Source organism: Ictidomys tridecemlineatus, chromosome 4 (assembly GCF_052094955.1).
Source record: "Ictidomys tridecemlineatus isolate mIctTri1 chromosome 4, mIctTri1.hap1, whole genome shotgun sequence".
Taxonomy (NCBI): domain Eukaryota; kingdom Metazoa; phylum Chordata; class Mammalia; order Rodentia; family Sciuridae; genus Ictidomys; species Ictidomys tridecemlineatus.
In genome coordinates, this window is record NC_135480.1 from 30,571,629 (window position 1) to 30,593,820 (window position 22,192).

General features: G+C 39.4%; 1 long non-coding RNA gene across 2 annotated transcripts in view; it reads left to right on the forward strand.

Moving 5' to 3' along the window:
• Positions 1-21,634, forward strand: part of LOC120889985 (uncharacterized) — a 53,283-nt gene extending 31,649 nt beyond the window's left edge. Inside the window, exons 4-6 of one of the 2 annotated variants that reach the window (XR_013437630.1) lie at positions 6,418-6,467; positions 11,879-12,004; positions 20,246-21,634. This is a non-coding gene — a long non-coding RNA (uncharacterized LOC120889985). The remainder of the gene's footprint in view (positions 1-6,417; positions 6,468-11,878; positions 12,005-20,245) is intronic. The other variant, XR_013437631.1, reaches the window with a different exon arrangement.
• Positions 21,635-22,192: the final 558 nt, after the last annotated feature.

Consider the following 22,192-nt stretch of genomic DNA (forward strand, 5'->3'; position numbering starts at 1 on the left):
AGACATTTGCTGAAGCCCAGAAAGGGAAAACTAGAACCCACATTTAAATGCTTGGTTTGCCTTCTTTTCTTTAGCCTTCCTCCCCGATACCTCTGATGCCAGGAAGGGGCACGCAGACTTTCCTACTTTCATCCTCCTGTATGGAACTCTGTAGTACACTGGCCTGGACCCTGACAAATAAATGTTGCAATAAAAATAATGCAATGGTGCAGGAAGAAATGCAGTCCTCCCTTCATGGTCAGAATTGCAAAGCTTGAGGAGTGCAGAATGCTAGAAGCTAGATTTCCTCTTTGCATTCTTCTGGGACATTTTAAATCTTCCTAGGCAGAAGGATTCTCATGAAGACTAGAGTGAAAACCATGTGTTCTGGCAAGCTAAATATAGAAGCCCATTAATAATTTTCAAACTACCAGTAACACTTCCAATCCACTTGCTACCAAAGTGTCCTAATTAATACCCACCTGCTCAGACTTAAAGTTACAGCTGCCAAGAACCAAAGATCCTTCTGTAATCCATTCTCTCTCTACTACTATGGGGATAAAAGGTAATGATTATGGCAATGTAGTATATGCTGCACAGAATATCTCATTTAATTCTTGCAACAAACCTATCTTATAAGTACTATTATTCCACCCATTTTACTGACAAGGAAAGAATCTTGGAGTGGTGACCTTCTCAAAGTCACCTATCTAGTAAGTGATAGAGGAAGGGGTCTTAGGCTTGTTTTCTAGCTAGGTGCTTCCTCATTTTTAACCTACTAACCTCTACTATTTCCTGTTTGATCCCTATATACACAGTGGGTAGATTCCTAGCCTGAACAGATGAATTTAACCCAGCTAGGGGAGAGGTGGGTTTTCCAGGACCCTTCCTACTGAGTGAAATTAATTGAAATGTGCAGTGAAATCCAGGTGGAAATGTTTATGGCACAACTACAATTGGCTAATTTAACTGACTTTGTTGCTTCTAGAAATCTTGGCACTAGTAATAGATTAATTATCTTAAGTGATGGTACCGGCTTAAAACAATCAATGTTGCAATAAAAATAATGCAATGGATGTTGGCTTTAAAAATTTAAGGTTAAAAGCCACAGTATGTTGCAATTAGTTATAGATTAATAACATTTTCCTGACCCTTCTTTTCCCTTTGCCCTGATTTCTTATCTGTATTTTGTCTTTTAAGGATATATATATATTTTTAATTTCAAACATTAATTTAATTTAATTTTATTTTTAAAAAATTTCTATTATTGGTTGTTCAAAACATTACATAGTTCTTGATATATCATATTTCATACATTTGATTCAAGTGGGTTATGAACTTGAATTTTTACCCCGTATACAGATTGCAGAATCACATCGGTTACACATCCACTGTTTTACATATTGCCATACTAGTGTCTGATGTGTTCTGCTGCCTTTCCTAACCTCTAGTATCCCCCCTCCCCTCCCCTCCCATCTTCTCTCTCTACCCTATCTACTGTAATTGATTTCTCCCCCCTTGTTTTTATTTTCCCTTTCCCCTCACTTCCTCTTCTTTAAGGATATTTTTAAAAGCTTCTGCGAATCGTCTTGGATAAGGTGGCAAGAGGTAGTAAATTAATGAATAAATTAAGGAATCATTGTATTTAAAAGGTGAAACAATAATAACTAAATTTTGTATATCATTTTGTAGTTTTGTACACATTCTTTGCCATGAACTCTGAGTTTTCAGAAATCAATTCTGCATTTATCCTTGTGTCACCGGGATCTGTCATGATTTATTCATTCAAAAATTATTTTTGGAACTTTAGAAAAAGAGATGGCATGAAGAACTTGTCCTCAAAGAGCTTACAAAGTAATAGATAGTGTCAGGTCTACTGGAAAAAGCTCAGAGAATGTTTGTGCAATAAATCTTACGTCATCTCTGCAAAAGGGAAAAATTAAGGTTATTTCTAAGTTTTTAAAAAAGTGATATCAGAAAGAGGAAGAGCCCTATAATCACATTCTGGTATTTTGACCCCAAAGTCCTTGTTCTTTCTACGGCATTAACAGAAACCCACAGAAAACAAGTGACACAGTTTTTTGTTTTTTTTACTTTTTTTTTTCCTTCCATCTGCCCAGCATTTTATGAATACTCACAGAGCTTTCAAGGGAAGACACAAATAAAGAACATCTTTTCCAAATCAGAGGCTGCATGCTCCAAGAACCATGATAGGTAGAAACAGGTGCGTCCCCCATGCCAAGCCAATTGCAGTGTAACCATCCACCCCAAAACTTAGTGGCCTCAAACAACATTGATTCATGATTTCTCATGATGCCAGGGGTTGACAGAGTGCTCTTTTGCCCTCTTTGGCATTGGCTGGGTAAACTCCACAGCTGTGCTCAGCTGGTGTCTGGGCTGAGCTGGAAGGTCTGAGGCTCTGGTGATGACTGACAGCTGAGGTGCTTCTGTGTGCCTCCTTCTATGTGGCATCTCATCTGCAGGCCTCCTGTGTGGTCTTTCTCCAGTGGTAGAGTGGACTTCCTTTAGGGCACTGCAGCCAGGTTCCAAGGCAGCAGAAACAGAGGCTACCAGTCTTCTAAAAGCCTGGCCTCAGAAGTCTCAGAGGAGTATTGGTCAAAGAAACCCTCTCAGGTTCAAGAAGAAAGGAAATTGATGCCCCCTTTTGATGGGAGGGGCAACATGCCCACACAGGAAAGGAAAGAATTGTTGGTAACCATTTTGCAGGGAACCTACCACAGAGTGCCCCTTGGACTATTGTTCTTCCTGTTCCCCTTTGGAAACTACAGATGCTAAGAACCACATAATCCCAGAGCTGGTGGGCCATTTTGCTGCCAGGTGGACAAAGCCTTAGTAAGAACAAAGCCAACCCAGAGGGAAGTAGAGCCAGGAGGTGGAGCAAAAATGGTTAAATTGAGTTTTCCACTGGGGGGACAGAGAGGCCATATAGCTAGTATTAAGAGCACAAGATTTGGCATCATACCATCCTGAATTCTAATCCTGCCTCTGCTGCTTTTAACCACTGAGACTTTTGGAAAATTGCTTAATAGCTCCCAACTTCAGATTTGTAAAATGTGAATAACGGAAGTACCTGCCTCCATACAATTTTTGTGATGTTGAAATGTGATAACATTTGTAATGAGTGGAGCAAAGTGCTGGGCACAGCATAATCTCTCAGTAATGCCTATTGCATATATAATCGAGTACCGAAAAATGACATTTCAGTCAGCAATGGATCATATGTGCCATGGTGGTTCCGTAAGGTTATATTGCCTAGTCATGTCATAGCCATCTTAGTTTGATTAAGTATACTCTTAATGTTTACACAACAACGAAATTGCCTAACCACACATTTCTCTGACTGTATCACCCTCGTTAAACAACACATGACTCTGCTGAGATAGAGTTGGGACCTTTCCCTTACAGAGATTTTCCTTCCTGAGCTAGTCCTTGAAGGTCAAAAGTGAGATTCTAATCCAAGTTTGGTCGCTTTGGATATACTTTAACATATAGCAAAAGATCTTACATGTCAGAAGTTTTTCTAATTAACGCATTCTTGTTTCCAATTCAAATATATGAAGCTAAAAATAACCCATGTTTGACTTTAATAATAGGAAAAGGAGAGTTGGTAAATTTTAAGCTGCTCTTAAGAAATGTAAATTCTACCCAGACAATTTTTTTTTTTTTTTTTTTTTTTTGCAGCAGGGATTGAACCCAAAGGTGCTTACCTACTGAGCCACATGCTCAGCCCTTTTTATTTTTAATTTTGCGACAGGGTCTCATTAAGTTGCTGAGGGTTTTGCTAAGTTGCTGAGGCTGGCCTAGAACTTGCAATCCTCCTGCCTCAGCCTCTGGAGTTGCACCACTGTACCCGGCTCTACTTTTGTCTTATATGCATGATATTTTTTTATTAAGCTCTTGTTAGTTCACACAAGATTACTTATCTCCTCTGCTCTTTACTGGAATTGTAGCTCAATTCTGTGTACGTGGTAGGTTTCAGGGGTAAACTTTGCATCATTCTCTCTCTCCCTCTCTCTCTCATTGTGATAAAGTACACATAATCTAAATTTATCATCAGTGACATCTAATACATTCCCAAGACTGTGCAACCATCACCATTATTTGGTTCCAGAATATAGTTTCTTTTAATTCTCTTTCTTTTTTTTAAATCAAGTGTTAGAGCCAATTTCCTCTGTTACCTCAGTTTATACACTTGGCTAGACAGGAAACGAAGAGAGTTTTCTTAAAGCCATGTGTCCTGATGGACTGGTCTGACAAGGCTTCTGTAATCAGCTATGATTAACAGCAGAGGCAAGGGCCCTCTGCCTGGAAACCCACACTGAGCATTTGTTTGCAAAGGGACTGGCCTGGAAAGGACCAATTGCCTTTTGTTAGTTGGGTCATTAGAATGATCTCTCCGGAGGCTGCTCTAGAACAAGAAAAGAGTCTACATTTGCTGAAGTGCATTCTTTCTTTTTAGATGACTCACAGTACATAGAGCCATGATATGATTATTATTTTTTCCCAGAAAACAGTCAACACTTATTCAGTGTTTCATGTGCCAGGCACCATGCTGCTAATTATTTCCTTAACATCGTTGTGCTAGAGGCCTCTCTATGACTCCATCTTACAGCTAGAAAGTGAAGGTTCAGAGAAATTAAAACAACTTTTCCAAGAGCACACAGCTACTGTGTTTTAGAGCCAGAAATCAGCTTCTAGTGTGATTGACCTTGGTGTCCATACTCTTAATCAACAACAAATATAACCTTTTTTTCTTCTTCTCTGCAACACAAAGCGAAATGTTTGTAAGGGAGTTTGAGAATCCAGAGCAAGAAGCATCCTCAATAAAGCCACCGGAACAAGGGAAACTAATGTCACAAAACTGCAAAGTAACACTTCTCACAGACATAGTGACACCTCTGCCTCCCGCCTGCTCCTTTCTGGACCCTTCCCATAAAGCTGCTGTACCAATCTGCCTGTCACTGACCTCCATCTTCATCTCCAGAATTTGTTCTCACTGCCTCCCTCTTTGTGTCTTTAAATCCCTGGGATCCCATTTTCATCTCCCCGGGACATTGTGCCTCCTTTTGGCCCCCTTTCTCCACTCCTGAGTGGCTGTCCATACTTCTACTATACTCATTTTTGACATGACATGTGAGCTAAAGTCAGCAGTCCCTCTTAGAAATGATCTTAACATTGACCTTGTGGGAACTGCAGGCAAGAGAGGCTCAGGCTTGGCTCCCCACCCGGCCCCAGGCTCTGTCATGGACATCCACTGTCAGGACAGCTGTTTACAGAACACTAGAAAAATATCTTAGATGTTTATAAAAGAAGACAGAGCAGGTACTATTTCTTTTTCCCTATTTTTAAAATGTGTCACAACATTTCAAGCACATGAAGGGAATACATATACTAATGGATATCCATGAACTGCTCATGGATATGAATGGACACATTTGAGTTTATTTTTCCTTAACGAAATAAAATATTAGAGATGTGATTGAATACCTTCCCGTCCCATTTCCTTCCCTTTTTCTTAGAGAATCTACTATCTTTGAGCTGGTTTGAATCTTCCAGTCCAGGTTTTAAAACTATCCATGTATTTATCTATTTATCTGAGTCCACAAGGGATATTATTATTTTGGGTATTCTTAACACTTTTATATACTTATTACACTGTGCAACTTGTTTAAAATTTTTTTTTTCATTTTCCAATGGGCCTTCATTATTTATTTATTTAAATATGGTGCTGAGATTTGAACCCAGTGCCTGACTCATGCTAGGCAAGTGCTCTACCACTGAGCTACAACCCCAGCCCTGCAGCTTATTTTTCAAGGTTATATTTTAAAGATTTAGCTATGTTGAGCCGAGCACAGTGGCACATGCCTGTAATCCCAGCAGTGTGGGAGGCTGAGGCAGGAGGATTGCGTGTTCAAAAGCAGTCTCAGCAACTTAGCAAGATCCTAAGTAACTCAGTGAGACCCTATCTCTAAATAAAATATTAAAAGGTTGGGGATATAGTACCAAAAGAGAGAGAGAGAGAGAGAGAGAGAGAGAGAGAGAGAGAGAGAGAGAGATTGATTTATCTATGTTGAAATATGTCCCTAGGTTCATTCATTTTCCCCACTATGTAGTGAACCCCCAACATCTGGTAAGATGCATATACATATGTGGTTGTTCTTGGTATCTGCAGGTGATTGATTCCAGGACCCCTCAGGAACACTAAAATCTGCAGATGCTCAAGTTTCTTATATAAAATGTTGTAGTACACATCCTCCTGTATACTTTAATCATCTCTAGATTACCTATAATACCTACTACACTACAAAGGGTATATAAACAGTTGTTGTACTGTATTGTTAAGGGAATAATGATAAGAAAAAAGTCTATCCATGTTCACTACTGATGCAATTATTTTCTCAATTTTTTTTTTTTCAGTTCTCGGTAGAACCTTCAGATGTGGAAGCCATGGATACAGAGGGTTAACTGTAGGTATTATTCATCTAGTTCCCTAATAGAAATTAACAGAACTTTCTATTTTCTTTTTCTTTTTTTTTTAAACCATATCAAAAGATACTATGATGGCCAGTTTTGTGCATCTGTTCTTGTATGCATGTGCCAGACTTTTTTTTAGAACAAATTCCTAGAAGTAGAATTGCTGGGGCATAACGTATGTATAGATGTATAATTTTAGCCATATTGCCAATTGCTCTCTCAGTGATGGCACCAATTTTCATTCTCATTATCTGAGTTTGAGAATTCTATTTTTCCTTTGTCTTTGACAACTCTTGACATTGTCAGAGATTTTGAGTTTGGTTAATCTGACTGCCAAGAAATAATTTCTCAATGTTCTCTTATTGTTAGATTTTTAAATTACTGATTCAACTTTTCACTGATTTATGAAGTCTCCTGATATTTTCTATTTCTTCTTGACTCAATTATGGTAGGTTATATTTTCCAAAAAGTTGTTTAACTGGGGCTGGGATGGTGGCTCAGCAGTAGAGTGCTTGCCTAGCACAGGCGGGATCCGGGTTTGATCCTCAGCACCACATAAAAAAATAAAGACATTGTGTTATGTCAATCTACACCTAAAAATAAATATTAAAAAAAGTTGTTTAATTGGGCTGAGGATGTGGCTCAAGTGGTAGCGCGCTCGCCTGGCATGCGTGTGGCCCGGGTTCGATCCCCAGCACCACATACAAAACAAAGATGTGTCCGCCGATAACTAAAAAATAAATATTAAAAAAATAAAAATAAAAAAAATAAATTAAAAAAAAGTTGTTTAATTATTTACCTTTCATATATCTTGTCATAAAGTTGGTTATGGTATTTTCTTATTATTTTAAAATTTACTCCATTATTGCATTAGACTGTTTTCTATCACTGTGACAGAATACTTGAGATAAACAACTTAAAAGGAAGACATGTTTGTTTTGGCTCACAGTTTCAGAGGTTACGGTACACAGTCAATTGTCCTTGTGCCTTTGTTCCATGGTGGTGGAACAAAGCTGCTCACTGCTTGGCATCCTGGAAGCAAAGAGTGAAAGTGGAAGAGGACAGGGTTCCATCATCTCCTTCAAGGGCACACCCCCAATGACCTCACCTATTTCCACTAGGCCCGGCCTCTTAAAGGTTCCACCACCTCCCAACAGTATCACAAGCTGGAGACCAAGCCTTTAACTCAGGGCCTTTGGGGAACATTTAAGACCTGAACTGTAGCAATCATGTAGATCTTTTCACTTCTGATATTGTTTATTATTGTCTGTTATGTTAATCTTTCAAAAAGAAAAAAAAACAAAAACAAAACAAGTCTATGTTATTAATATTCTTATTCTTTATTTGCTATTTTATTAACTTCTGTGCCTTGTGTTTGTGTGTGTGTTTGTGGTGCTGGGAATTGAACCAGGCCTTATCTGTGCTAACCAAGTGCTATACCACTGAACTACTTTCCCCACCTTCTTGAAAAAATTTTAAAATTTTGAAATAAGTTCTTCCTAAATATCCTAGACTGGCCTCAAATTTACAATCCTCCTGTCTCAGCCTTCTGAGTAGCTGGGACTACAGGTATGCACTACCATGTCTGACTTCTGTGCCTGTCTTTGGACTTTTCTTTTTTCGTGATATGACCTTGTAGATCTTTTCCTAACTTCTTTAATTGTGTGCAAATTATTTTTTTAAACTTTATTTCTAACATATGAATTTAAAGTTATAAATTTGTCTTCAAAAGCACTTTTTTTTTTTTTTTTTTTTAAAAACATTTATTTTTCAGTTCTCGGCAGACACAACATCTTTGTTTGTATGTGGTGCTGAGGATCGAACCTGGGTCGCACGCATGCCAGGCGAGCGCGCTACCGCTTGAGCCACATCCCCAGCCCTTCAAAAGCACTTTAGCTGCTTTGTTATATGGTAACTTGATTGTCATTTAGTTACTAATTTGGAACATTTTTCATCATAATTTCTTAATTGATATCTAACTACATGTATTGGTCAGCTTCCTGATACTGTAACAAAATACCTGAGTTAATAAAAACTAGTAAAGATTTATTTTGGAGCTGGGCGCAGTGGTGCACGCCTGCGATCTCAGCAGCTTGGGAGGCTGAGACAAGAGGATCTCAAGTTCAAAGACAGCCTCAGCAATGGCGAGGTGCTAAACAACTCAATGAGACCCTGTCTCTAAATAAAATACAAAAAATAGGGCTGGCTCAGTGGTTGAGTGCCCCTGAGTTCAATCCCCAGTACAAAACAAACAAACAAACAAACAAATAAACAAATAAATAAATCAATAAATAAGATTTATTTTGACTCACAGTTTTGGAGATTTCAATTCATGGTTAGTTGGTCCATCACTTTTGGGCTTATGGCCAGAATGTACATCATGGTGGAAGCATGTGATAGAGAAAGCTGCTCACCTCATAGAAGCCAGAAAGCAAAGAGAGAAGAAGGAATTGGGATCCTCATATTCCGTTCAAGGGCACACCCCAATGACCCAACTTGCTTCCACCAAGTCCTTACCAAGTTTCTACCACCTTCCAATAATTACATAGGTTGGTGACTTAGACTTTAACATAGGCCTCTGGGGACATTTATCCAAACAATGACACTATATTAGAGGAAAACTGTGATAAGGTGATATATATATATATATATATATATATATATATATATTTTTTTTTTTTTTTTTTTTTTTTAATAAGGATTGGTGCTTAATCACCAAGCCACATCCTACCAGCCCTTTTTTATATTTTATTGGAGACAAGGTCTCAATGAGTTGCTCAGGGCTTCATTAAATTGCTGAGGCTGGCTTAGAACTCAAAATCCTTGTGTCTCAGCCTCCCAAGTCACTGGGATTACAGGTATGTGCCACCACGCCTAGTGGTTATGTTTTTGCTAAAGGATTTCTAATTTTGTTGTATTTTAGACAGATAATGTAGTTTGGATGAAAGAAATGATTTTATGCTTGTTGAGACTTCTGTGAGACCTAGATTGGGGTCTACTTTTGTAAATGTTCCACAAATGCTTAGAAAGAATGTGTAATATTGAATTATTGAGTATAGAGTATTATATGTCTTTTGGTTAAATCAACTTAAATTTTAAACATTCTTTCTAATTTTCTTTTGTCCACTTTATCAGTCTTTTTCATTCCATTTTCTCTCTCTCTTTCTTTCCTGTAAAGGACCTATCATGTGCAGAGGGGAGATGGGAGTTAGCCCTTCTTGGCAGCTCCTTTCCTCACGACAGCCAGGCATTGCTCAGCTGTCTTGCTTCCTCTTGGCACAGATGAGTGTCCCCACCCTTTTCTTGAATTCGAAGGCCTGTTTGTCCTTGGAGACCTTAGGAAGTTCTGTGGCTCACCACTCATATAGGGCAAAGTCACACACTTCTTTGATCACTTTCCCCACATACTTGGTGTGTGCCTGATCAGGTGCCTGCAGCAGCATGTGTGCCTTAGTCTGTTCACTGCTTGGTCTCCTTGTGGCCCTTGTTGAAACCCATGACTGTGGTGTGGGCAGAGCCATGGCTGCTGCCCTTCAATGGTTGCTATGGCAGAGGCTGATGAGTTTCAGACCAGTTCCTGAAAGCAGCATATTAAAATTTCCAGGTTATGATTAGAAATCATCAATTTATTTTTGTAAATCTAGCCATTTTGTCATAAATATTTTGAAGCCATATTGTTGGGGACATAAAAGTTCAGGAATGTTTATAACCATCTAGTAAACTACTTGTTTTATCATTCCAAGATAATACTGTCTTTTCCTAGTGATGCTTTTACTTTTTTAAGTCAGTTTTGTCTGATAAGAATGTACCTACATCAGTTTTATTTTAGTTTACTTCTGTGTAAGTGTTAGTTTTAGGAGGGAGTATATTCTGTGATAAATCTCTTGCCCAGCGTGCTTGAGGTCCTATACATGAGGTCCTGCATCAGCAAGTGTACACACACACACACACACACACATACACACACACACACACACACACACACACAAGTTTTAGGTAGCTTATTTAGGTAGGTAGTTTCCATCCTTTTAAAATGATATTTCTTATTTGTTTGTTTGTTTTGTTAAAGATATTTCTTTTAAAAAGCAAATGGTTGGTTTTTCTTCTAAAAAATCTGAGAATCTCTGCATTTCAACTAGTGAGTTTAATCCTTTTACATTTATTACTATTACTGACATGTATTGAGTTATTTTTGCTAAAGATGACATAAGAAAAACCAACCAAGGTGGTATATTTCCTTTTCTTTAAAAAAATTTTTTTTTTAGTTGTCAAAATGAACTTTATTTTATTTATTTATATGCAGCGTTGAGAATCAAATCCAATGCCTCACACATGCTAGGCAAGTGTTCTACCACTGAGCCACAACCCTAACCCATATTTCCTTATTCCTAACATTCAACATTCAACACAGAATACTTACCCCCATGTGTAAGGACTATTTTCCCACATACAAACCAAACAGTCTTCCAGTGGATTCTACAGAGGACACCAGTTAGTTGTATATCCTCTAATTTGGTCAGTTCTGACACTGTCTACCTGGAGATAACTTCAGATTCCACAGATTCCAGGCCTATGACACTGTTCCCCTCCCACTTTAGATGCCACTTGCAAGCCTCGGGTTGTGATTTCTGCTTCTGACCAACAGGCTACTAATTGAGGTCCTCATGATTCCTTCCTTGGGTTTGACTAACCTGCTAGAGCAGCCCACAGAACTTTAGCTACATTTACCCATTTATTATAAAGGCTATTACAAAAGGTACAGATAAACAACCAAATGAAGAGCTGCATAGAAGGGACACGGAGTTCCCACTTCTTGAGTGGACACACTACTCTTTAGATACCTTTATGTGTTCAGCTGTCTGGAAGCTCCCTGTATTTTGTTCTTTGGGAGTTTTTATGGAGGTTTCATCATGTAAACATGATTGATTAAGTCATTGCACATCAGTGATCAATTGAACCTTCAGCCTCATTCTCCTCCCTGGAGGTTTGGAGGTGGGGGCTCAAGGTCCCTACCTTCTAATCGCTGCTTGGTTTGTCAAGTGACCAGCCCCCATCCCAAAGCTATCTAGAGGTCTTCACGACCTCCGTGGACTTATTAGCTTAAAAAAGATACTCCTATCACTCCGGGATTTCCAGAGCTGTATGTCAGGAAACAGAATGAAGACCAAATGTCTCTTTCACAATATCACATCTATCATCTTATTTTGGTTTTTCTTGCTAAGCTTTGTTTATTTATTTTTACTCAATTCCTACCTTCATGAGTTGACTTTTTTATATTCCCTCCTTTCTCTTCTATTCATAAGAAAAGTATACTATGTGTTGGTCAGTTTTCATTGCTGTGACCAAAATATCTGACAAGAACAACTTATAGGAGGAAATGTTTATTTTGGGTTCATGGTTTCAGAGGTTCAGTCCATGGTTGGCCAACTCCGTTGCTCTGGGCCCAAGTGAAGCCGAACATCATGGTGGAAGGACATGGCAAAGGAAAGCACCTCAGCTCATGGGAGCCCAGAAGCAGAGAGCAAGGAAGGTACCTGGGACAAAATAAAAACCCCAAAGACATGCTCCAGTCGCACCCTACCTGTCTATAGTTATCACCAGTACAGTAGTCCTTTCAAATTATTAATCCATGAACTGGATTAATTCACTAATTAATCTCATGATTTGATCACTTCACTTCTGATCATTGCTACATTATCTATCACATGAGCTTCTTGGGGGACACCTTATATCCAAACCATAACATATTCTATTTTTATTCTTATATTGGTTACTCAATAAAAGGTATAAATGTTTTAGCAAAATATCTCTCACTCCTAGACAATATAAGGAACTGAAAACCCCTTAACTGGAATCTCCTTTCTTTTTTTCTAATTATTTGTTGTTTAATATTACACTTGTGCCTTGTTTGTAAACTCCTCTCTTCCTATTTTATTACTATTTTTCTAATTTACAGATAAAACTGAGATTCAGAGAGGTTAAGTGACTTGCCTAAAATCACATATCTAACTGGCAAAATCCACATAGGACCCACTTTCATTTGGGAATAAAGCATGTGTAGACTTTAGTTCATTAGGATATGCTGATCATTTCACTGGGTAATTTTTCAATGATCAAATTTGTGTCAAAAAGAGAGCTACTGAGTGTCCTCAAATATCTCTCAGTGGTGAACTGGATAAAATGTGGCTTTTGCCCTTAGTTTGGCTATGCATTGAACACTGATTCCTTGTAGACCTTATATCTCCCAGTGTGCTTACAGAATCTCATTTTAACTATAATCAAGTGACAAACAACAGGTGATGTGCTGAGAGTAGATAATGATATAATATATAAGAGACTGTCCCCTCCATCCCTAGGTAAGATGGTTATCATACAAAGAGATGATATCATCTTCGAGGTTTCTTATTTGAAATTTCAGTCTATGCGTCCACTCATCTATCCTTTGATGCAGGACAGTTTTATGGCTAAGGTTGGCACTGTAATTGCACAAATTTCTAGCCCACTGCTTCAGCCTTCCAATCATGTTTCTGACTAATAAGGCTGAGATCCCAGGGGAAGTAGTTTATGGACAGCTCACTGCTACCTATTGTTATCCTAAGAAAGCTAACAAAGCCCAATGAAAGTGGAGAGTATCAGGGTGTCATCTCTGTTCATGAAAGACAGCCCAATTTTCAGTTGGGGAACAAAGAGTATATTTGAGGATGAAGAGCTGGTGAAATAGCTTGGCTGAGTAAATGCTCCAGCAGCAATGATTATTGCCTCATCACTCAAAGGTGAAAGAACAGAGGGAAAATGGCACAGATTGCATTCATTGCGTCCTCCAGGTTAACAGATGACAGGGAGAAGAATAGAGTTCAAAAGCTAGCTAGTACCCACATGGTCTTCTGCAAACTCTGAAAAGGAACATCTGTCCTAATTTTGGATTATGCAATCATATTGAGCACTTACCTCCCTCCTCATTTAAAAAATAATTCGTGATTAAGTTTTGGTGCAGTTTAAATAGATTTAGGAAGAAACATTTGAGGAACCCTGGCTGACATCAAAAAGAAAGAACCAGAGCAAGGGTGGAATTAGTGTTAAGTGACTCCCTGTGTCGGGCCCTGTGGTAAGCACTTTACATACCTTATCTTCAATTTTCTCATTAGTCCTTTGAGGAAGTTTTTTCTTTTTAAATATTTTTTAAGTTGTCAATGGACCTTTTTATTGTATTTATTTATATGCATTGCTGAGAATTGAACTCAGTGCCTCAGACATGCTAGGCAAGGGCTCTGCCACTGAGCCACAACCTCAGCCCTTGAGGAAGGTTTTAATGTCCTCTATTTATAGGAAACAGTGAAGCTCAGACACATGAGGTGACTTATCTAAATTTGCATCAACAGTAAGTGGAACAGCTGGTATGTGAGCTGAGGTGGGCTTGGCTATCACTCCATATTGCTTTTAGATGACATCTGTAATGGCTTAAAAGGTTACAAGTGTGATTATAAGGTGTTCACACAGAATCTATTCCTTTCTCATCTTCCTGAGCCAATGAGGAACATTTGGCACAGATGTCTTTCCCTGACTTTATCGTGGAGTCCTGCAAGATTCCCTCTCTCCTTCCACAATTCAGTTGGTGCCATTTAAAACCAGGTCTCCAGCCCCCTCTCCCCAGGTCTCAGTCATGAATCTCTTATCCTGTAGACTGATCTGAACTTCAGCTTCTCCCTCTCTGCCCCACCCCCACCTCTGCTCTCGGGTTTCTATCTTCATTGCTTTCTCCAGTTTCTTCCCTCCCTTTGTTCCCCTAGGCAGCCTGCCTGTGTGCCAGACACCCTTTTACTGGCTATGGATGATTTCCATTTTCTTCCTGGCTGTCTTGCCAGTGCCTCTTAGGCCACTGTGGCTCAGCTCCATTACTGGGACAACCTGACTTCCAGTCCTTCCCACCCCAGTGTCATATAGTCACCTCACTTCCTCCCTTCAGTTTCCAATATTTATAAGTGGGAAATGCCCTGAGCATCTACCATGAGCCAGGCCCACATGCACCTCCTTGCACTGAAGGTGAACTATGAACAAGGGGACTGTGGTACAGGGATGGAGACAAGTGAACAGGGTTCTCAAACAATGAGACAAGTGTCCTAATACAGCTGTGCCTGGGACGTTGTCGATGTGATCACACAAGATAGTCTCCTCTGAGGCGGAAGGAGAGGATTGGAAATGGCTTCACAGATAAGGTAAAGACTTACCTGAATCTAAAAGAATGAGTAGGAGTCTCCATCATTTCCCACCCGCTGAGTTGCTATGGTTATAGCTATGGTGGGCGACTTAAACTTAAAAAGAGTAGGGGTAGAAGGAGAGGTGAGAAAGTGCAAGGGAGAACTTTTCGTAGCTTCTACACAATCCCCTAAAGTTGAGGGGAAATTTTATTCCTGATTGGAGTTTCTCTCTTCCACTATTAGGGAGAAATTTCCTCCTTTTCATTTTGTGAAAATTAAATGGCGGAGGAGGGGACAGAAGGTTATTGCATGAATAATTGAGTTTCACATAGTAATAGCTACCATGTTTTCAAAGGTTAGTTTCTGTGTCAGAGAGGTTGCTGTCTGCTGGAAGTTTCCCTCTGATTGAATATCATCTTTTCAGTCTGTTCCCAGTTTGCATTGTTTGAGGCTCCACCTGCTGGCTAGAGCTGCAAGTTTTGAAGTCCAATTACCCTGTCCACATGGTTCCATGGCTCCATCCTCCTTTCCTTTAGGTGTCCTGGAACCCAAGAACCCTGACAGGTGTCTCAAGGTGGAGAAGTTCAGATTGATTTGATTTTATTTAATTGGGTTGATTGTACTGAGGATGGTGGAAGCTGGCCATGGTGGACAGTGGCCAAATCCAGGAGCTAGTTCTCAGTTCTCTGCTCCTACATAACCACAGTTGCTAGAGTGGAATCTGCTGATTGACGGGGTGGAGGAACTCTTTGAAGGTGGGCCACACCCATTTAGTGGGCTCTTCGCCAAGGTTCTCATCCCAGATTCTTATTCTTTTCCATGTCCTTAGGGAGCCAGTCTGCTCCATAATGGTGACGAGATGCCCTAGCTTCTCCATAGCATCACAAGATGGCCACAGAAGGGCTGATGCTGATGTGCCTCCCAGTCTCTTTTGCTTGTGATAGGGGGTCAGAGCCTTGCAGCAGGAGTGGGACCCCAATTCACCAACTCAGTGGCTCACTCAGCTTTCCAGGGAAGTGTCTTCATCAGTGCAGATGTCCCTTGTCACCCTTAAAAGAGCTGAGCCTCTAAAGTTGCTTTTAGCCACCAGTTTATTTATCAACTATACTGGCCTAAAGCATCCAGCCCTTGAAGGACCCAGAATCAGCATCTGATAATATCCTTTCTGGTTCACTGTCAAGGCTGGCTACAATTCCCATATCTGCTTACCTCCTTGAATCCATTGCCTTTTCTTTCTTGGAACTCTCTTTGGGTTGCCCAGATTCTTCCCAATATATCTCTCTAATTCTACATTTCAGGGAGAAGGTTTGGGAGGAGAGAAAGGGAATAGTCTTTCCCCTGAGAATATCTTTGAGCTTGCTCTGCAAACTGGCGCCTAGCTCTGTCCTCCCAGGGAGTCTCCTCTGTTATTTAAACTTTAAAGGTGGGCCACACCCACTTAGTGGGCTCATTGCCAAGGTCATCGCTCAGGCCCCCTGGATGTTTCCCTAGGTAAGGAAGCTGTAAAGATATCTTCAAAGGTCATCTCTGCCAAACTGCCAACAGTTTCTTTTGCCAAATAAGAATGGGGAAAAAAATTGTTACACAAAAATTCTTTAATTTAATCTTCACAATAACCCTATGAAGTAGGTATTATTGTTATTCTCATTTTATAAGAACACTAAGGCCCAGAGGCAAAAAGTATTTGCCCATGCTTTCAGCGATCAGGGACCAAACAGAGAATCAAAACCAGCTCTTTTGGACTCAAAAGCCCTTTGCACATGCTACCACGGAAGGAAAAAAATTTTTTTTCTAATATTTATTTTTTAGTTTTAGGTGGACACAATATCTTTATTTTATTTTTATGTGGTGCTGAGAATCGAACCCAGTGCCTTACGCATGCTAGGCGAGCGCGCTACCGCTTGAACCACATCCCCAGCCCCAAAGAAAAATTTTTAATAAGTAGTGTTCACTTAAGAATAAGTGGCAATGAATGCCACAATTAAGAATGGCTTTCCCATTGGTCCATTGATACTTTTTCCATTTGGTTTTGTTCTCTGTATTTGTTATGGGCTGAATTATATAGCCATCTCCCTGACCCCCAGTTCATATGTTAAAGTCCCAATCCCTAATAACTCGAATGTGACTGTGTTTGGAGATAGGGTCTTGAAAGAGGCAATTAAGGTAAAATAAGTTCATAAAGATGAGCCCTAATCCAATGACTGGTGTCCTTACAAGAAGAGGAGATGAGGACAGATATATACAGAGGGAAGAACTTGTGAAGACAGAGGAAGAGGGTGACTATTATGGACCAAGTGTCTATTTTTCTCCTTGAATTCTCATGCTGGAAACCTAATGCCCAGGGATAGTATTAGTAGGTTGGGCCTTTGGGAGGTAATTAAGTTTGGGGGTGGAGTTCTCACCTTGGGATTAGTGCTTTTGTAAGAAGGGACACATGACCTCTGTCATTTGAGGATACAATGAGAAAACAGCCATCTGTAAGCCAGGAAGGGGGCTCTCACTGCACGCTGGGTCTACTGGCACCGTTGTCTTGGACTTCCCAGCTTCCTTGACTTTGGGAATAAGTGTTATCTAAGACACCCAGTCTATGCCAATCTGTTATGACATCCCAAAAGAAGACAACGACCATCTTCAAGTAAAGGAAAGAGGCCAGAGCTATGCCAACCCTGCCAATATTTTGATTTTGGACTCCTAGCCTCCAGAACTATGGAAAACAAATTTCTATTGTTTAAGCTGCCCTTTCTGAACCACTTTGTTATAACAAACCTAGCAAACTCGCATAGTATTTATAACTCTTGTTACTGATTGCATTTCCCATGGAGTGGGCAAAGTGTGTTTCCATAAAGTATAAGCAGGTTCTATGAGCTCTCTTTAGTAGAATTGCTGTTTCTGAGAGTATTTTTTCCCAGGTGCAAGACTGGAAAATGAAAGAGGTTATTTCCTCATTATGTTTTCTTTTCTTTTGGGGATTTAAGCTTAGCTACCATTTAAGGCATTTAAAGTATTTTTCTTTTTTTTCTTTTTTTTTTTTTTTAGTTGTAAGTGAACACAATACCTTTATTTTCTTTATTTATATGAGGATCAAACCCAGGGCTTCACATATGCTACCTCTGAGCCACAACCCCAGCCCATAAAGTACTTGTCTTTATTGAGCACTCTGAAAGTGAGAAGCTTCACACACATTTAATCCTTAAAGTGATCTTATGACTCTTATTTGCATTTTGCAGATGGGGAAATTGAGCCATAAGGAGAATAATAAATTTGTGGATTTTTTACAGAGAAAGTCGTGATAAAAACCCAAGTTTTTTTTTTTTTTTTATTGATTGTTCAAAACATTACAGAGCTCAAGACATATCATCTTTCATACATTCGACTCAATTGGGTTTTGAACTCCCCAAATACATAATACAGACTCACTTCTGTTACATACTCACATTTTTACATAATGGCATATTAGTGACTGTTGTATTCTGCTACCTTTCCTATCCCCTACTATCTCCCCTCCCCTCCCCTCCCCTCCCATCTTCCCTCTCTACCTCCTCTGCTGTTGTTCAATTCTCTCCCCTTTTTTCCCCCCACCCCCTTGCCCCTCATAACCTCTTATAATTTTGTGTATCACTGAAGGTCTCCTACCATTTCCATATGTTTTCCCTTCTCTCTTCCTTTCTCTCCCCCCATTCGTCTTAATTTACTGTTAGTCTTTTCCTCATGCTCTTCCTTCCTGTTCTATTCTTAGTGGCTCTCTTTATATCAAAGAAGACATTTGACATTTGTTTTTTAGGGCTTGGCAAAAACCCAAGTTTTTAATTTCTATGACTTTGGTCACAGTGATTTACTCCTCTCTTCCCCAGTTGATTCTACAAATAGGAAAAAAGAGAGAAAGGCCAGGTCTTGCCACTCAAGGCATGGTCCTTGGACCAACAGCAGGCATGACTAAGAGCTTGTCAGAATTGCAGAAACTCCACCTTACCCTAAATATACTCAATCAAGACCTTCAAATTAACAAGATCCCTTGGTAGGATCAGCTGTCTAATTTGCAGGACCCAATCCAAAATGAAAATGCACAGCCCCTAGTTTAAAATTCAAAGATTTTCAAAATGGTAAGTATGTTTACAGTTACGCAGGTCTCATACCCATGAAGCCAACCCTGCCAGCAGGTGATACAGTTGCAGGAATGCAAGTTAACTAGAAGTCCTAGAAGATTCCATGATACAACCCTTCACCAGGGGGATGTTTTCACTTTCCTTTTCCTTTATTTTTATTTTAAAAACACAAAATGTTGCATTTATACTCCTTAACTCATCAATTGGTTTTACTATAAAATAATAATTCTCAAAAAAAAAGCTTGAAGGAAAATTGATACTCCTGGATACTCCTGAATAATGCATATTATTGCACCATATTGGCATGGCTAATCCATGGCACTCTGCCTGTCTAGGAAGTATGTGCAGCCCAGCATGAAAAGCCTGGACTTAACCTATTCTAGGTACAGACTGCAGAGCTCTTTAGTAGGTGATTTTTTTCTTTTTCTTTCTTTCTTTTTTTTTTTTTTGTGGTACTGGGGATTGAACCCAGGGCCTTATGCATGAGAGGTAGCAGGTGATTTTGACAGAATCACCCCATACAAATATCATGCCCCCTCACTTTTTTTTTGGTACTAGGGATTGAACCCAGAGATGCTTAACTACTGAACCATATCCCCAACCCTTTTGTGTGTGTGTGTGTGTGTGTGTGTGTGTGTGTGTGTGGTGCTGGGGACTGAACCCAGGGTCTTGTGGATGCAAGGCAAGCACTCTACCAACTGAGCTATATCCCCAGCCCCCCAGCCCTTTTTTAATATTTTATTTAGAGACAGGGCCTCACTGAGTTGCTTAGGGCCTCGCTAAGTTGCTGAGAGGCTGGCTTTGAACTCACGATTCTCCTGCCTCAGCCTCTCTAGCCACTGGGATTACAGTTGTGTGCCATTGTGCCTGGCTCTCATGCTCCTTTCTTATAAGAAGCTGAGAACTCATGTGGCATCAACCTGTACCAGAGCACAAGGCCTGGCTGGAGGCTCCTTGGACCTCGGTTTTTCTCATCCATACAATGGAAAGAGGGATAGCACCTATCAGGGAGGGATGTTGTAAAGTTTAAATGAATTATATATAAAATTAAATTCAGAGAACATTTCCTGGCATATGTTAAATGTTCAATAAATGTTAGCTTATTACCACGTCCTGGAGATTAGATTCTCATTGCACATTGAGACAAGGAGAATGTCACAAGGAGAATTTGCCCAGCTCCCAGCTCCCCAGGGGATGGCATTTACTCTGATGAGTTAGTTCTGACCTGGGCTCTGGTCTTCATTCTGTAGGTGTGGAAATCTGATTTTTGTCAGCATGCTGAGGGTGAAGCTATAAATTAGACGGTGTGATTACAATACTGGACAACAATGATGTGTGTGGAGGAGGGAGGGGGAAGAAGAGAGAGAGGGTGACAAGCTTAAGGAGGGTGATGAGAGATGAAGGAGGGAGGGGGAGAACTAGTAGAAGTTTAGTGTTTGATGAGGATGACCTTTATATTCTTTTTTTTTCCAGTGAGAGAAACGATTTTCACAAAGAACTTAAAGGTCACCAAAAACAGCAGTGACAAGATGATCTCAAGGAACTGTCCGGTCTCAGCTGTGACACCAAGTCACCTTTGTGGGTTGCATCTTCTCAAACAGCCAGAGCTGGGTAGTGCTGTGGAGTACTTAAGCCTCAAGGGGGCACTCAAAGCTTCCGTACTAGGGACTCAGGAGCATCGAGCCAGGGCTTGTCCTCTGGATATCAGCACAGGCAGGGGATTTTTGGAGAGAAATAGGTGTTCCGGTGGATAGACTGTGCTTAGGAAAATTAAATTTCTTTCTGCTAGTCTGGGCATGTGGGATATTGAGAGATGCATTTGGGGACTTTGTTGAGGAATTTTTTTTAACTTCTCAATTTTTATAATTGAATACAGCAATTAAATGCATCTATGGTTTTAAAAGTTAAGCATGACTGTTGTAAAAAATTTCAAGTGTTAGAGAAAATATAAAGTTCCCTGTGTTATTCACTCTCATGCCCCTCTCCCCAAAAGGGAGGAAAAACACACATGCTTAAGAGTTGAGTGTGGTTATTATGACTATATTAACTAACTAGCTAGTTAAACAAGCAAATGTGTATACAAGAACACGTTTTTGCATAAATAAGAATACTGACATTTAAATTCACAAATATAACCTGAGCTATAAAGCAAACTGGAAATCTTGTGCCTTGTGGCCCAGAACATTCTCTTCCCATGAGTGACTACCACAAAAAGACATATTATTAGAAGTTCATGATCTGAGTGTGAAACCAAAACAGAAGGGGTGAGTTAATCTTCTGTAGTCTCTCAGCTAAGAGAACATACCATCTGGGGACAAATATCTTACAGATCACATTTTGTTGATCTTCTCTATGTCATTTTCTTAATACACAAATTATAACTGGGTTATATTGTTACTTTTTTCCCTTACATTTGGATGAAAATAGTTTTCTTTAACCTACATATGAGTCCTTTGAAAAGATGCTTCATGACCTATTTAAATGATTAAAAGCATCCGATTAATCTTTTACTCACGTTTTAAAAGAGTGGTGAAAGGGAAATTTAAAAAAAATTATTTGTTGTTTTTAGGTAAACATGACAGTAGGGTATATTTTGACATATTATATGAACATGGAGTGCAATCCATTACAATTTTGATCCATTCTTGTATGTTGAATGCATGTGGTGTTACAGCGGTATTCATATATGAACAATATGAAAGTTATGTCTGATTCATTCTACTGTCTTTCCTATTCTCATCCCTCCTCCTTTCCCTTCATTCCCCTTTGTCTATCCAATGAACTTCTATACTTCCCCTCACTATCTTCCTTTATTATGTGTTAGCATCCACATATCAGAGAGAACATTCGACCTTTGTTTTTTTGTGACTTGCTTGTTTCACTTAGCATGATATTCTCCAGTTCCAAAATTTACCAGCAAATGCCAGAATTTCATTCTTCTTTTCAGCTGAGTAATATTACATTTTTGTATATATATATATATATATATATATATATATATATATATATATATATATACACATTTTCTTTATCTATTCATCGGTTAAAGGGCACCTAGATTGATTCCATAGCTTGGCCATTGTGAATTGAGCAGCTATGAACATTGATGTGGCTGCATCACTGTAGTATGTAGATTTTAAGTCCTTTGAGTATAAGCTGAGGAGTAGTATAACTGGGTCAAATGGTGGTTCCATTCCAAGAGGAATCTCCATACTGCTTTCCAGAGTGTTTGCACCAATTTGTAGTGCCACAAGCAATGTATGAGTTTTTTCTCCCACATCCTTGCCAACTTTTATTGTTATTGTATTCTTGATAATTGCCATTCTGACTAGTGTGAAATGGAATCTCAGTGATTTAATTTTCATTTCTCTAATTGCTAGAGATATTGAACATTTTTCATATATATACATTTTTTCACAT